This window comes from Mus caroli, chromosome 5 (genome assembly GCF_900094665.2).
Source record: "Mus caroli chromosome 5, CAROLI_EIJ_v1.1, whole genome shotgun sequence".
Classification (NCBI taxonomy): Eukaryota; Metazoa; Chordata; class Mammalia; order Rodentia; family Muridae; genus Mus; species Mus caroli.
The window spans coordinates 26909524-26926997 of record NC_034574.1 but is presented as its reverse complement, the minus strand read 5'-3'; the positions used below and the strand labels follow the sequence as shown (position 1 = coordinate 26926997).

At 48.1% G+C, this 17474-nt stretch overlaps 1 non-coding gene and 1 pseudogene across 1 annotated transcript; both read right to left on the bottom strand.

Moving 5' to 3' along the window:
- Positions 1-4291: 4291 nt before the first annotated feature.
- Positions 4292-15827, bottom strand: LOC110294176 (annotated as a pseudogene).
- LOC115031272 lies at positions 14489-14595 on the bottom strand. The gene has a single exon (XR_003836871.1). It is a non-coding gene; the product is annotated as a U6 spliceosomal RNA (small nuclear RNA).
- Positions 15828-17474: the final 1647 nt, after the last annotated feature.

Genomic DNA, 17474 nt, shown 5'->3' with positions numbered 1-17474 from the left:
CTCCAGTCCTAGAAGAGTTCCTGGCTGGAGGACAAGAAAGCTACGCTTCATCGTGCTCTCGTCCAAATTTGTGCCCCAGCTGCCTTAAGAACTGAGGTTCTGAAAATCAAATCCAAGACCACCTTTCTTTGTTGAGCACCAGCCCTGAGCAAATAGCAGAGCAAGCACCAAGTAGATACTGAGGGGAAAGAGTCCCGGGTTCACAAAAACACTACCTGACTGGGAGCTCTGGCTTCCTGATTTAAGGCCTTTGGGAAAGCTGGAGGGGTCACGACATATGCTCTTGAGAGAAGACCAGACATGAGAATGGCGGGAACAGAGTGGAGGCTAGAGGTGGACCCTGGAGCATGCGCACCACTGATCATCAGCACAGGCACCAGTGTGCTTCTGTGAGCAAAGGAAAGTCCTTTTTAATTAAAGGCTGCTAGAGCAAGTGGATATTTAAAACTATTACCTCACCTCATATCCAAACATTGTTTTGAGATGGACGCAAAACTCTAAAGATCGAAGTCTTCTCAATCTTTGTAGAAATAAAAAGGAAACATTGAAACCAGGGCCTCATGGATGCTGCACAAGTGTTCTACACAGACTCAGGGCTGCTCACTCCTCATCTCGAGGCAGGATCTCACTGTTACCTAGGTTAGCCTGGACTGCACGCTATCCTTCAGGAAGAACTGGAACATGTAATTCTCCTGCCTCAGTCTTTGCAGTAGCTAGGATTACAAATGCCTATTACCAGTCCTCAAAGAAGTCAAAAGTTTCTTAAATAGGCCCTAAAGAATCCAAATTAGTAAAAATAATAATAATAATAATAATAAAGGCTGAAGTTGGGAGGAGGCACGAGAGATGACGCAATAAAATACTTGCTGCACAAGAATGAGGGTTGGACTCTGATCCCCAGTACTCAGGGCAGGCATGGAGACATAGGCCGGCAATTACTGTGCTGGAGAGGCAGAGGCAAGAGGATCCCCGAGCCACCCTGTCTGGCCAAATCCATGAGCTTCAGGTTCCTTGAGAGACCTTGTCTCAAAGAATAATATGAAAAGTGATTAAGAAAGAGATCCAGTGTTGACCTCTGACCTCCATGCACACACGGAGACATTCACGCAGACGTGTTCACACACACACACACACACACACACACACACACACACACACACACACAAACACAAACACCAGAAAACCCACTGCTAAGTTGGATGCTATGAACATTTCTGCTTATCTCCAGCTTTACTGTTCAAACTAGGCCTTACTCTCTTGTCCAGACTGGCCTCCAATTCATCCTCCTCCTGCCTAAGCTCACTCAGGACCCAACTCCCCCCATCCAAAGTCATATTTAAATCGACATACTTTCATTCTTGTACAAGGTATGGGTTTCATAGAAATATTTTCATTAGAGTAAAAAAATGTGTGTGTGTGTGTGTTTTAAATCAAAATTTCTTGTTGATCTTGGTGAGGTGGCACTTTGGAGGCTGAGGCAGGAGCATTATGAATTTGAGGCTCACCTGGGCTAACAGTGAGTCCCAGGCCAGCCTGAACTATATAGTAGGACCCCTTTCTCAAAATAAAAGACACAGATAAACAGGCAAAACAGTCTGAAAAAGGGAACCACAAAACTTGTGTCTATTAAAATTCTCACGTCCAGCATATAGTAATGCTAACTGATTAATAATTCAAAGATCTAAACTAGGAAAGCGGACAAAGGAGAGGCGAACAGCCAGGTTGGTATAGCCACACATACCTGCAAACCAGCACCAGGGAAGGTGACACAGGAGGATTGTGAATTTGAAGACAGTTTAGGCTATATATAACACTGGCATCCTGGTTTAAAAAATATATATAAAAAAATTAAAGGAGAGCCAAAGACTTTAAGAAGCATGTCATAAACAAAGATTACAAATTGCAGGTGAGCAAATGAACGTTGTTTAGCATCTCTGTGTTCAGCAACAAGGTGTGAAGCAAATGTGGAGTGTCATTGTTAGCATGGCTAAACTTAAGATCGGCAATCCCAAATGTCGGCGAGTACCTACAACAACTATTACCCATCATCCTTGCTGGGGGTATAAAGTGAAGACCAGTTTTGAAAACTAGCAGTTTCTTTCAAAGTTACACATCTACCTACACCATGAGTCACCCGTTCCTCTCTAAAGTATTTGCCCCAGAGAAATCAAAACACATTTTTACCATAAAAACATACCCAAAAGATTCAAAGCAATTGTATTCATAAGAGAAAAAAATCAAAACAAAACAGAAATAACTCAAGGGATAGGTAAACAAAGACGGCGAGACCTCGTCACAAGACAGACTATTACAGGTGAACAGACAGCCAAAGGAGGCAACATACACATCTCAAGTGTTCTGCTGGACGAGGTCAGCACAAGAGACTACTTGCTGTGTGAAGCTCTAAAGCAGGCGAGACTAAGCTACCCCGATAGCAATCAGAACACCGGCTGCCTGGGGGTGAGAGCTGGAAACTGTCAAGAGTAGAAAGGAGGTTTTGTTGGGGGAGGAAGCGTGCTTTGTCCAGCTTGCAGCAATGGTAACTTGGGGTTTGCGTCTGTCAAAACTCATTGGGTTTTACTCTTAAGATTCACCCGAGGTATTATCTGTAGCCTATGCCTTGATAACAGGGAGCGGCCAGAGAGGTCGTTTTCTTGCTAACAAGCTCCAGTTTTATAACATGGAAGCGTTGTGCTGGCTGGCACAGAGAGGGACTCTACTTAGGACCAGTGAACTCTGTTCTTACAGATGGTCAAACAGTACATTTTATCACAATAAAACATACAACAACAACAAAGACATATGCTACCACTGACCCAAGTCATATTCCCAAGGTTCCAAAATATGATATATACTTTTTATTAATTTGTGACAGGGTCTCACTGTTCCAGGCTAGCCTCAAACTCTCTCCTGCCTTTGTCTCCTGAGTACTAGGGTTACATGGATGAGCCTCTACATCTGACTCACAATTTGATCTCTTAATTCGATACTTATATTGTTTCATAAAATAAGAGAGGGACATGTCATATTAGGTACATTTTACCGTGATATACTAAAGTAAAAACTGCCGTCAAACGGACTCACGGGCGCCCGTGGCTCAGCCCCGTTCTGACTGTTGACATTCTGCATCTTTGATGGCATCATAACTTCCCATATAGCTTGGAGAAAGACCTTAGCAAATGGCTGTATGGTTTTTGCTCCTTACTGAGTGGAGCAAATTCTAGAACTATGTGCTGGTTCTACCTCAGGCATGCTGGTTTCTTGTTATCTCCATATTGAGTCTTTTCCATAACTGACCTCTCCTGTTCCAACCCCACTCCCAGACAGTTCAGACAGTGACAGGTACTTGTCAGGGTGACTGTGCTCCCCCCGCCCATAGCTTCCTCTGACCCACCAAAGTCCTTCGGTGAGGGGGTCGCCTTTAAGGACACTCTGAAGCTGCTTGGTCTCATTTGCCTGTGAGTCTTTTTGACAGGGTGTGGGGTATATGCTCATGCTCTTGACCTTAACCTCAGCAGAGGACAAGGTCCATCTGTGGGTCTGGCTGCTGTGGCCAGCATCTCGTCCACTTTCTGGAATAATCGGGAGGAAGGTACTAGGGGTGAGGAAGTCTTAAATTTCCCAGTGGTTAGACTGGCTTTCAACCTTGAAAACCAATGTCGCTCTGCCCTCAGCCCACAGGACTGCCTCCGGTAGCATCCCAACCTAGTGTCACAGTGGCAACATGTTAAACAGGAGGTGTGAAGACAGCATTGGTGGCACCAGAGACATCTGTGCTAAGGTGGATACAACAGAGTCCGGATTTCTACGCAGGACAGTAGAGTTATCAGACTGAGGGATGGCATGGGGCTCTTAAATCTTTTGTTGTGTCTACTTGAATTTATTCTTACTTTAAAAAAAACAAAGAGTGGGGGATTCAGGATGGCCAGGGAAGTAACACTGTGAGTAGGAACCAAGACGCCGAGACTTAAGGTACTCCCTGTACCTCAGCCTCAGATCTCTAACAGATTCCCACCCCATTCTCTTCTCAGCAAACATCTAAAGCAGTGGTAGAGGTAACTTAGTCATCATTTAGTAAACACTGGGAATCCAAGGGGCTGGGGGAGGGGGGGTCCAAAAATAGGAGCTGAAAAAAAAGAGGAAGGGATGAAGGGGGAGAGCAGGCTCTGGAGGATGGAGTCAGGCTACAGGGGATGGAAGTGGGCCAGTTTGGGGTGCCCTTCCCACACTCCCTGGACCCCCAGAGCACCCCATTGTTTGTTCTGCCATCTACTCCCCTACCCTTGAAGCCTCACAGGCCTGGCTCCTAGTCCTCTAGCTCCTCCTGCAGAGCCCCTTGCTGGGCCAGCTTCTCTAGCTGCTCTCTGATGGACTGACTAACCTCGCCAGCCTGGATGCTCTGCTCCAGCTCCTCCACCTGCTGCAGCCTCTTCCTTAGGTTCTCGGTGGTGGCAGCAGAGTCAGATGCATCAGAGGCAGCTAGAGGGTAGGCTGGGAGCCTTGGAGAGCACTGAGTGTTGGGTTGTGTCTCCCAGAGACACCTTATCAAGAGTCCTGCTCTTGGCCTCAGCCTCTTTCTCTGGCTGCTGCCCCCTCTTCTCCTTCTGCTTCAGGATCCATTTGGCTATTAGAAAGGCCTACTTCATCACCTCAAGTCTGGGTGAGGTGACGGGTGTGGTGGCCTCAAGGCTCAGCCCTGGGGGAAGTTCTGGTTTCCTCTTGAAAAACTTCACATACTTGCTTTCCTAGACTGGAGCCTCTTCTTGGGACAGCTTTCTCTGACCCTTCACTGCGTGTGCCAGACTCTGGAGAGCCTCTGTGTTGAGATGGTGTACTGGCCTATTTTATGCTCCTTTGGTTCCATCCTCTGGCCTCCATGGTATGCAAGGGTAAAGTCGAGAAAAGTTTGGCAATTTCCACCCCTATCCCTGTAGCCTCAGGAGAGCCAGAGGTTTTCCTCCTTGACATGTCTGCTCCTGGGTTCTGAGACAAAGTGACTTCTTGCCCTCTGCTCTTAAACTGTTAATAATCTCTGCCCTAGCTTGTTTTTTAGAGAAAGAAGCAAAGATTGGAAGACTATCTGTGAGACAGTCTGAGCCCAGGAAGGTCCCAGAGGAACATACAAAGAGAAGAAGCTCCCATCGTTATGTCCAAGTGTACTTTATAGCGTGCTGAGATGAGGGAAGGAAGTGGGCTGGGCCTGCTTCCCTGGAGCAGTGTTGTGAGAGGCCTAACTCTGTCTCTATCCTGTGCTATGATCTTTCCCCCATGACCTCTGCTCTATGACCTTTGCTGTATGACCTTCCCCATGACATGACCTCTACACTGTGGGTTATGCTAAGCCACTATCTGTTAAGCTATGAGGAGCTCTGGTCAGTCTATAATGAGCCCCTCAGCCCTAACCAGGACCATCCATAGTTCCCCTGGTTCTGGCAACTCATGAACCAAGAATGGGGCAGGGTGGAGGGACACGAGAGCCTGAGAAGAGCTGAGCCAGCAGGTAGGTTGAGCAGTGATGCAGATGGTGGACTATGGGGAAAGAGAAGGCTGTTATCCTTGGCACTACGATGAATTAATGAACTCAGCCAGTTAAGAGACAGACATATAGCCTGTGCTGAGCTATCACGACACCCTGCCTTTACAGTTCCCTAACCCCTGCTGACTAGACCTTCTGTCTCCTCCTTGGCCTAAGAACACCCTGGAGGCAAAGGTAAGGCCTAGCCTTGAACAGCAATGGCTTCACTGGAAAAGAGGAGAGGTGATATTTAAGCGACACCATCCACAGGTCAGTTTTCAGTGTCTGAAAACTCTCCTAAGGATGAGTTTATTCCTTGCAGTGCCCCTACCTCATGGATGGGAATGCTGAGTCGCCCTCACTGAACCTGAGCATTTGAAAACCTGGACTGACCTAGAGAACCCACCTGCATTCAGGGTCCCACTCCATCCCAAAGTCGCATGTTTCCAGATCTTAATTGCCTGTTGTTAGACCTCACTAGCAGTCACCCTGGGTAGACAGGACCACATTCTCACAAAGCCCAGTTTCCTTCCCAGGCTCCCCACCCCCCTTGTCCTCTGCTTGGTTTTCCCATGAAGGTCTCTAAGGACCACAAACCAGTCTTTCTATCCTAAACCCTTGCTGGCCTCCCAGCCTGGAATGCAGGCTCCAGGGACAAATGTGGGCATTTCAGTAAGGCAACAAGTGCCCTGGCCTGACTCCTGCCTGGATAAACTGGCCAGAGGCAGGCTCCTCTCAAACAGAGAAAGGGCCCATTGGAAGGCTCCACACTCAGTGGTCCATGGACGGTACCGTGAGTTCATATGGTCTTTATTTGGAAGCCACTAGACGCTCACATCCTGTTGTCAACAAAATGGGAAGAGAACCCAGGCAGGAAGGTCATGGTTCCATTTCCCAGCAAGAGCATCAGAGGGTAGGGAGTGTCTCCCATCACAGAAGTGAGGAGTGGAGGATGTCGGAAGAGGGAGGCTCCCCTGTCCACCAAGACAGAGAAAGGTCCAAGTTTCTTGCTTTTTACAATAGTGGAAAAGGGGGTGGGGGTGGGGGTGAGGTGAGGGTATGTGGGGTAAGGGTGTGTGTGGGGAGGGTGGGGATGAGGGTGATGTGGGGGGGGGTAGAGGGTAGGGGTGGGGTTGGGAGTGGGGGAAGCCTGTTGCATTTCCAGCATTCCACCTTCTTTGCAATTGGTGGAAACCGGATTGGCATCGGCTTTCTTTGCACAATAGATTTAGAGGTTCAAAAGCACCAGCACAATGACTTTTATATATTTAGAAATAGCCCCACCCCCACCTCCAAAGCTGAGCACTTGTTTCTGTAAAAATAAATACAGGGCAAGAATGCCGCATGGCTTTCTAGCACACAGGTGACTGTTGTGCAAGCTGCCTGCCCACCTGCGTGGGTGGGGACCTGCCCACAGCTGTCACCCCTGGCTCTTAACTCCTCTGGGCACACCCAGCTCATTAGGCCATGGCCACACCCAGCTGCCCCATTCCTGGTTAAACCAGAATGCCAGGAGCCTAAGGCGGCCCCTTGAACTCCAAACAATGGGCTGTGTGCTGTAGTTAACCAGGGCCCAGGGCCTCAGGCCCCAGAGAGCTGGAGCTGGCTCTGGGATCCTCCCTCACGAAGCCAAGAAGCCATTGGGTCTTAGGAGATGGCCTGGTCCCTGCACCTGAGTGAGGGCCACAACAGGCAGACATCCCACTGGGAGCAGGACTGAGTTCTCAGGGTTAACAGTAGACAGTCTGGATCTGCCTTCCTGCTGGAGAGTAAGCAGCAGCAGACATTATCTCACCCCTGTTCAATGTCCCCCTGGGGCAGGCAAGGGATGGGACTTGTTCCTACTTTATAGCTGGGGAGCCCAAGCCGAGGGGATGGGACAGGCAGAAAGGAAGTTGTCAGGCACAACCTAGCACCTGTCCTGTGCATGGAAAATATCTTTGCTGGCCAGGCCCTGCCCCTGGGATGCAGGACTGGCCCTTGGAGAAGAATGTCTCTCTACACACACACACACACACACACACACACAGAGAGAGAGAGAGAGAGACAGACAGACAGACAGACAGACAGACAGACAGACAGACAGAGACAGAGACAGACAGAGAGAGGCACACACAAATCCAGACCTCTTCCCTCTACTCTCTTTCAGAGCTACTACATCTTCTGTCTCCAAGGCCCTTTGGGCAGGGTCCCTCGTTTGTGACATTACTATCCTTGAGGCCCCATGTGGTGTGACATGAAGAAGGGCAGGGAGCCTGACCCCACCCCATCTGGGAAGTGCATCTCCCAGGCAGTTCTGCTAACTCAAGACAAACTGGATTGAGCTTAAGCTAGTGGTGACACACTTGTAGAGGCCCCAGGCCTTCTGCTCCCATGACACTGGATGGTGAGCATGGCAGCTAGCCCATCCTAGTCACGTGACCGTTCAGAGGGCCAACATGGAGCTATGGATGGCCAGCTGGAAAGCACAGTCTGTGATAGAGAGCCAGGGTTCCAGAAAGAACCCTCATTTAGACACGAGATGCAATAGCCTGAACCCAACCACTGACAACCGGAGGGCTGCCTCCCGCCTTGCTCTGTGAGTCACCAGGGGCTGTATTTAACGAGAGCCTCTTACTTCGTGAGCCTCCATTGTCATGAGGCCATCTTCCCTGGCTCCCAGTTCCTACTTGCTTCTCTCAATAAAATCCACTCTAATTGGGGATGAGAATTTATTCTAGATTTAAGGTGGAACAGGGGTGATGGCTGTGCGACTCCAGAGCAGGGAGCCTTGGAGTCTCAGGACAGGAGAGAGAAAGAGGGAGCTCATGACCAGCCAGGAGGACGTGCCTCAAACCCACGTCACGAGGCTGGCCCCATTCAGGTCTCAAAGCCAGGATGGGAACACTTGGGCTCGGAGCCCTCTCCTGCACATGTGGGCAGAGAGAACGTGAGCAAATGGGCCATGGTGATGGGGAATGTGAGCAGTGTCCTTGGGGGCCTCAGGGTAGCAATGTCGTCTTCTATAATGCCAACTCTGCTAGACACTGTCATTGCTTAGAAGGGCCTGGGACAAAGGCATTTCTACAAGATCCTTATTTACTTATTATGTACTCCTTATTCATCCTGGTTAGCCATGTGCAGGGTGTCATTTTGGTTTACAAAGTATTTGGCTCATTCATGACGTCGTCTGAGCATCCTAACAACACAGTAGGGATGTCTTCATCATATGGCAAGCTAGATGAAGTTCAGTGAGTTTAAGCAGTTTGCTTTAGGGGTCTGTATTAGTTACCTTTCTAGTTCTAGGTGCTACAACAAAATACCCAAGAAGAGTAACGCAAAGGAGGAAGGGTTTCTTTTGGCTCAAGGGTTGAAGGTGCAGTCTACTGTGGCCATGGCAGGGAAGGCATGGTGGTTGGGGTGGCTCTAGCTCTAGCAGCTGGGGCTTGAGGAAGCTGTTCACACAGCTGCTACAGTCAGGAAGCAGAGACGGTAGAGAGTGCTACACTTGCTTGCTCCGTTTTAGCCTGTTTGAGACAAGTGTGGTCAGCTTTTGTCGACTTGACACAGGCTAGAGTCACTTAGGAAGAGAGAAACTCTACAAAGGAGTTGTCTCCATCAGAATGGCCAGTGGGCTTGTCTAGGTTTTTTTCCTTGATTGCTGACTGATGTGGGAGGACCCAGCCCACTGTGGGTGGTAGTCCCTGCTACTATAAAGCAGCTGGGCTAGCTGGGAGGAGCAAGCCAGTTAGAAGCATCCCTCCAGGATCTCTGCACCAGTTCCTGCCTCCAGGTTCCTGCCCTGACTTCTCTCAGTGAGAAACTATTATCTGGAAGTAGAAGATCAAAATAAACACTCTACCTCACAAGCTGCTTTTTCCTTCCCTTCCCTTCCCTTCCCTTCCCTTCCCTTCCCTTCCCTTCCCTTCCCTTCCATTCCCTTCCTTCTTTTCTTTCTTTTCCTTTTTGTCATACTATGCATTTATCAAAGCAACAGAAAGCAAGCTAGTACATCCAGAGTGGGTCTTCGGTTCCCAGTTAGAAACCCCCTCACAGACACATGCATAGGTGTGTCTCCTGGGTGACTGCAAGTCTATTCAGCATGACAGTGAAGACTCAGCATCACACAGCCCCAAACTGGAAGCAGTTAAGCCAGGCCTGGAAGTGTGCAGTTAAGCCAGGCCTGGAAGTGTGGTAACAAATACAAAGGGTAATCCATGCTACCAAACACAGTGTTCCCCTCTCCAAGCCTGGAGACCTGGAGCTAGTCCACCAGGGAGGGTCCACAGAGCGAGGTAAGGTCCTCTCAAGACCAGGGTATGATGTCCACTCTCAGAGGGCCTATAGACCTGCCATTTGGTTGTCCTGTGGCTGATTGTGGATCCACAGAAACTCAGGACAAACCTCTTCTGGAGGTGGAGCTCTCTGCGGCAGCACCTCATGACGAGAGCCCCCTTTAAGGAAGAAAGCTTTCACCTGCCTTCAAATACCCGAACAGCCACGAAAGCTAGCAGCCATCTGGGAACCAAGCAGGAAGGATATGGGTCAGTATAAGGGCAGCTTGCTTGTCACAGGACCTGCCTGAGGATGTTTCGGGCTGCTTTGGAAGGTGGGAACTTCCCATCAATGAGATAGTTCAAGCAAAGACTGAGAACATTGTGCCTGGGAAAGTTATGGAGGAAATTCAACCATGCATAGGTGAGTGGGAGTAATGGGATGTATGGTATTCATGTGTTCTCACTTGTTTCCTTTGTTTGAGCCCCTGATGTCTCTCTATAGGTGCTATGCTGGAGCAAGATAGAGCTCTTCCTGCTACTACCTTTGGTTAAGAGACAAGAATAGAGAGCTCTAGAGGCAGAGGCAGGTGGATCTCTGTGAGTTTGGGGCCGGCCCCACCTACAGAGCAAGTTCCAGGACAGCCAGAGTTATACAGAGAAACCCTGTCCTGATACCACTCACCCCCCCCCAAAGAGAGAGAGACACAAAACAGGTCCACAATAAGAACAGTGTGTGTGAGTATGTATGTATGTGTATGTGTTTATATATGTCTAGATATATGTGTATGTGTATATGTATATATATGTGTGTATAAGTGTATGTATGTGTGTATGTATGTATGTATGTGTGACCATGTGTGTATGTATGTATGTATGTGTGACCATGTGTGTATGTATGTGTATATAACCAGGTGTGTGTATGTGTGTGTGTATGGTATGGTGTTCTTGGTGTTGTGCCTCTCTGTCCTGGGGATATCTGGATACCACCAATATGCTGGCCCAGAGAAGTCCAGAATGGGAGTCCCCAGCCCACATTTCCCTTTGGGGCATCAGATGCCACTGCACTGCAAAGTGGAAGGGGAAGCAGAGTCTGGGATGAGTGTTGTGGTTCCAGGTCTCCTCTTGGGTGCCTGTGTGCTTTCAGTACACCTGCCCTGAGAGGAAGTCAGGAATGAAGGTCTGAGGTCCACATTTCCCCACTGAGGTGTCTGCACACCAGGCTGGAAGGGGAACAGAGCTCAGCTGAGCAGGATCTGGTCCAACCAGCAAGTGCAGTACTGGAGTGATGGGAGGAGAGAAAGGCCTTCTTCAGGACTCTTAGGGTCCTGGCTCTTCTAGGAGAAGGCCTTCCTCATGGTGATCTCTTACGAAGCAGCTTACTGAGATGATCTTAGCGTGTTCATATTTCTTTATTGGGGTGGATGTGAATGCCATACTTTATTGGGGTGAGCCAGGGACTGTATACTTTTGGGGGGAGGGGCATGAGAATTTCCAGGAAGGTCACTGGCTGAAGGTTAAGGCTATCTAGATACTTCATTAATATAGGGAAGAACTCCAGGAGCTATGCTATGACTGGGTGCCCAGGGTTTCAGCTGGTAGTCGCATTATGTGTTCCAGAACAACATTGGAGGCTGGGAGGGGCAGCTCCACTCCTACCGTCTCAGATCTCTGAGATTCCTGGGGTTTGAGCATGCTCCACCTCACTGGTTCTTATGCCTATCTGGTAGTGCAGTCTCACATATGTGTGTATGTGTATGTTTGTATGTATGTATGTATGTATGTATGTATGTATGTATGTATGTGTATGTATGTGCTGCTCCTGAGCTGCAGCAAGCTCGACTGACACAGAATTCACATCTCAAGCGTGATCCTTCTGAGGGATGAGCACTCTGAGGCAACCATTCTCTGTCTTTCTGATGGGTAATCCCAACATTCCCGCTGGAATGTTCCTACAGCAGCCAGAGACCTGCCTAGAACCTGAGAGTAACTGTGCCCTTTGCCACAGTGACCAAAATGAGTTGCTAGACTAGGCAGAGGCTAGTCTCAACTTGACCAAGATTGCCAGCCAGCCATGTGCCTGAAGGATTCAGCTGGTCATGTGACTAACTGATCATCCTTTCTCTGCAGTCTTGCTCGACCAGACCCTTCCTGTTGAGAAGTGTTCTCTCCAGACATGTGAGCAGCTGGAGTTCAGAATCTGGTATTTGGGTAGAGGGTTTGATAGTAGACCCCTATGCTGTCCACGTGCCCTCACTGTCCATGTCATACCTCACACGAGGGTTACACGATAGTGGAACAAATCCACTTTCCATGAGAAAGCCTCTAGTGATGGGCTCACTGGTGAATAGAGGTTCAAGCCCATTTCCCCCAGGCCCTCTCTTTCCACCCATTTTTTGCTCAGTGTCTGGTCCTTCTCCTCCATAGATATACTTGGCCAGCTGTGGGATAGTGTACCAGGCTTGGTACAGCTGGCCCATGTTCTAAGAGTCCTGGAAGCTGTTCCCTCTTTCAATAATTAATACCTAACGAGTACCTATGTACCCTAACCCTCTACTCCCCCCCAAAAAAAAAAACCAGAAAGAAAAATGGTCAGAATCAGGCCTGGTGGCATAAGCCTATGATCTCTGGGAGGCTGGGGCAGGAGGATCACAAGTTTAAGACCCACCTGGTTTTATAAGCCAAGTGCAAGGCCAGTTGGGTCAAATTAGTAAGATCTGGTCACAATTTTAAAAAAAAAGATTTTAAAAGGGACTAAAAGGGCTCAGTAGTTCAGTGGCAGAGTACTCACTCAGTGTGTGAGGAGGCCCTAGGCTTGAGCCGGGTGCTGAAAGGAGTTGGGGAGGAAGAGGAGGACAAGAAAGGGGAAGAAAAGAGAAGATTAAATTCCTGAACATGACTCAACTCTTTACTTACTGTGTGGATTTTGGCAAGTAACAACAACTTTGTGACTCAGTTTCCTTAGATATTCTGCTTGGATAGGTTATTGTAACCAGTGATTAATATAATCCATATGGAATAGGATCCTTAAAATTCATATTCTGAAATACTAACCCTCCCTCAGGAGCTCTTGATGTAATGGTGTCCAGAGATAAGATCTTTAAAAAGATGGTTGAGTGAAAAGGATGTCTTAGAGTTGACCCAAATTCAACCTGACTCATGTGAAGTGGGGGAGGAGGAGGAAGAGGGGAAAAGGAGGAGGAGGAGAGGAGGAGGGGGAGGAGGGGGAGGAGGAAGGAAGGAGGAGGAGAAGAAGAGGAGGAGGTGGGGAGGAGGAAAAGGATAAAGATAATGACAACTGGGGACCCACATGAACACAGAAAAAGACCATGAGAATACCTAGGGTCTGAACAGGCAGCCACACAACAACCATCTACAAAGCAAGAAAGAGGCTGTAGAAGTGAGCCCCACCCACACCCTGACCATAGATTTCCAGTTTGCAGAGCCATGAGAAAATAAATTCTGTGGCTGAAGTCCCCAGAAGTCCCACATGAAGCACCGTACCTGGCATACAATACTGAACTGATGCTAATGGCTGCCATGCACATGATATTGTCTCAGCACTGTATGAGCTTCCTGTTGCTGCAATAACAAATTACTGAGAGTGCACTGGCTCCTAAGTTTGTTAATGGCTTACTCTATAGTCACTGGGTAAGGTCAATATGTCACCAGGGGACCTTCCTTCTGGAGGGACCATGGGAGCAGCCATTTCCATGGCTCTTCCCGCATTATAGACTTGGCTGTTGACTTCCTCCTCTAGCCTCAACAGCAGCCATATTCAAATGTGTCCTCTCTTCTGATGACATCAGATCCACCCAGATAGTGTCAGTCACTTCCCATCTCAGGAGCCTTAATGACATCAACAAAGTTCCTTTAGCCATGTTAAGATGCCGATCACGGATCTGCAAGAGCAGAATGCAAAAATGTGTGTGGGAACATAATGCCGCTTACATATAAATATCATTTATTATTTGTTTTGTCTGATGAGACAGGGTCTCACTATGAAGCCCAGGATGGCCTTGAACTCATGGAGATCCTCCTGCCCAAATATTCTAAGTGCCATTATGACCAGTGTCCACAAGCAATTTTTTCCCTTTTTTTAATTAGATATTTTCTTTATTTACATTTCAAATGTTATCCCCTTTGCTCATTTCCTCTCTGAAAACCCCCTAACCNCCCCCCCCCACCAACCACCTATTCCTGCTTCCTGGCCCTGGCATTCCCCTACACTGGGGCATAGAGCCTTTACAAGACCAAGGGCCTCTCCTCCCATTCATGTCCAACAAAGCCATCCTCTGCTGCATATGTGACTGGAATCATGAGTCCCTTCATGTGTACTCTTTGGTTGGTGGTTTAATTCCTGGTATCTTTAGTGGTACTGGTTGGTTCATATTGTTGTTCCTCCTATGGGGCTGCAAACCCCTTCAGTTCCTTGGATCTTTTCTCTAGTTCCTTCATTTGGGGACCCTGTGCTCAGTCCAATGGTTGGCTGAGAGCATCCACCTCTATTTGTCAAGCACTGGTTGAGCCCCTCAGGAGACAGCTATATCAGGCTCCTGTCAGCAAGCATTTGTTGGCATCTACAATAGTGTCTGGGTTTGGTGACTGTATATGGTATGGATCCCCAGGTGGGGCAGTCTATAAATGGCCTTCCCTTCAGTCTCTGCTCCACACTTTGTCTCTGTAACTCCTCCCATGAGTATTTTGTTCCCCCTCTAAGAAAAGTATGGAACGCTTCATGAATTTGTGTGTCATCCTTGAGCAGGGGCCATGCTAATCTCCTCTGTATTGTTCCAATTTGAATATATGTGCTGCTGAAGGGAGCACTCTACAAGCAATTATTAAAAGGGGAAAAACAAAGAACAAACAACAACAACCAATGAAAGGAAACAAATATAGACCAATATCATGCATATAAAAACACCAAGTAACCTGTGCAGAGCGAAAACACAGAGCAAGGGAGGGAGGAGGGAGGAAGAGAGAAGAGAATGGAGGGATAAAAGACAAAAGGCAGGGAGGAGGGAAAACCATGGTGGGATGACGGTGAAGAAGGCAGCAGGAGTGTACATGAAAACATCATAATGGAAAATGTCATAACAGTCATTATTCTTGGCTGCTAACTAAAAATTAAATTACAAAAAATGTAAGAGTGTTAAGAGGGGAGAACAAAAAATGGGGGAGTAGGAGGGAGGGAGGGAGAAAGGCACTAAGGCTGTTTGAAAAAACCATAAAGAAACATACTATTTTATGTTTGTGAAAATAATTGTAACACATAGTATATTACATATATATATGTAAGTTTGATGAAGTAATGCTACTTAGGTGATGGTGACTTCTCCAAGAGTGACAGATGAAGAGAAACCCCAGTGTCAAGTATCTGAACTCTCTCCTCCAGTTGCTGGTCTGTGAATCGAAGAGAGTCCCACAACAACAAACATCAGCTATTGCTGCTGGCCTCGGCTGGGCTGCCTTGCAGAACTGGAAGGTGAGATGCTATTGCCGAAGCACCACATACATCAAACACAGCATGGAGCTCCAGCTGGCCTGGAGGCCTCCTTCCTCCCGAGGGTCAGCTCTCCTGCTGTCTACAGAAGCTGTGTAAGCTGCCCAGGGAGAGAGCAATGATCAATAGTCCTAACCAACGCTAATGTCTACACACCACAGAGACGAGCAGCCCCACACGATATCTCAAGGATGGACAGTGGCCCTTATAACCAACACTGTCTACATGGATTCAAGGCCTATTCAATAGGAGGAATGTGTTCCTGGTATCATGAAGCCAGCCAACTGCTCATGGACTAGAGGAGAATACACTCTTGTCATCTCCAAACCCAGTATGAGGTCTAACTGCATTTTCCTTCTGTATCCTTAGACTCACAGATCCGTGTGCGTGGGGTGGGGGTGGGGTCCTAACCTCATCAAAGCAGCTTCTTTTGCAGCAGATGATGATCTCGGGGCACTCAACCCATCCAGGGTATCTGCTGTGAAACAGTGTGCCCGTGACATCGCAAACATCACAGTCACCTACACAACGATACCACCAGCAGCCTACACGCCATCGCGGTTGGAGTGAATCTCACCAGCCCTCAGGCTAAAGCTAAAGGCGGTGAATGGCTGCTGAGAGATCCAAGTAGGAGCTCCCTGATAGACAACCCGATCCCAAGGGTCAACCTATACACTTATGCACTCAGAGGAACACCAGCATCCAGACTCAGCAGACTAGATTGTGTGTGTGTGTGTGTGTGTACGATAATAAATAAAAGAGGACATGGATTTGAGAGAGAGTAGGGGAAAGAAGAATGGAAATGATAGAAATACAGTACTCAGATATGAAATTGTCAACAAAAATTAGTTTAAAAAAAGAAAAAGAAAAATACAAAACTACACCCTAGTGTCTTGGGGAGAGGGTCAGGACTTACATTTTTAAAAAGTTCTTTTCTCTCTTCGACTCACATATCCCAGGCTGGCCTTGAACTCACTATGTAGCCAAGGATGGCTTTGAACTCTTGATCCTCCTGCCTCCACTTCCCAAGGGCTAAGATTAGAGGTGCATGCACCATACCTAATATTTATTCCTTTTTTAAAAACTTGTTTTTCAATATACATACAGTCATGGATTTCAAACTATATAGTTTTTAAAGTTAAAAATATCCATTTAAAAAAAAAAAGAGAGAGAGAGCATGTGCCAATCTCTTTAGGCTAGGGATATACCATGACTCATCAGCACCAGAAGCTCTGAGGCAGCCTTAAGCATTCTAAAAGTGTGGGCAGAGCTCTGTGGGGGATGGGCAGGGGATTCACTACCCCAGGGAAATCCCAGAAGACCTAGAAGAGGTGGCAACTCTGTAGAATTCTTACAAACAAAGAAGGTGAATGAGGAGATCAACGCCAGTGACCCCTCAGGCCAGTGCAACCCATCGGTCCTTCATATCCCTGTGTGTACGCTCTGGAGGAAAGGTTGGAGGTGGGAGTTGTGGAGAGTCTGTACCAGCCCCAGGCAGAGGTCAGCACAAAAGAAAGAGCAGCAGGCACCTGGTGAGAGGCCACCTCCAGGCCCTGTGACCACTGATGTATAGGTAATTTCTTCTTATTTATAAGTGGAATTGGGTGAGGGGAAGAAAGGGCTTGACAGGGTGAGAAAGGACATACAAGAAGGTGTCTGAGGAGGTAAGGTAGGGACTGCTCCTGGCTTGTCCAGTGCACGTAGAGGAGGAATGAGGAAGCAAGCGAGGAGGGTCAGAGCTGGTGACGACACCCTATAGCCCTCTCCCTAACTAGACTCACACTTCTGGGCCTCTCACACCCCCCATTTCCCACTTCTGCTTCCCTACAGATCCAAGTGGCAGGATCGCAGGAAGCCTGCTGGGGCTCAGGTTCTAGAGAGTTGCCTCACTGGCTTGACCCCAGACCTAGTGCCTCAGGACAGACAAGGCATCTCCAAATGATGAACAAGGAAGCTGGCCACAGACCTGTCCCAGGACGTCCTGGCAATACTCTCCAAGGTTACACAAGCCAGAGTGGGCAGGGTCTGATGCAGGGGAGCAGGTGCTGAGGCTCAATTACAACCCTCTACTTCCTGTGCTCCTGCTTAGCAGAGAGGTTATGCCCTGAGGGTGTAGCTGCAGGCCTGACAGAAGGACAGAGGTTCAATGGCATAATGATCCAGAAAATGGACTCAAGTTCCTGTTTGCCAGTGATAAGCTTTA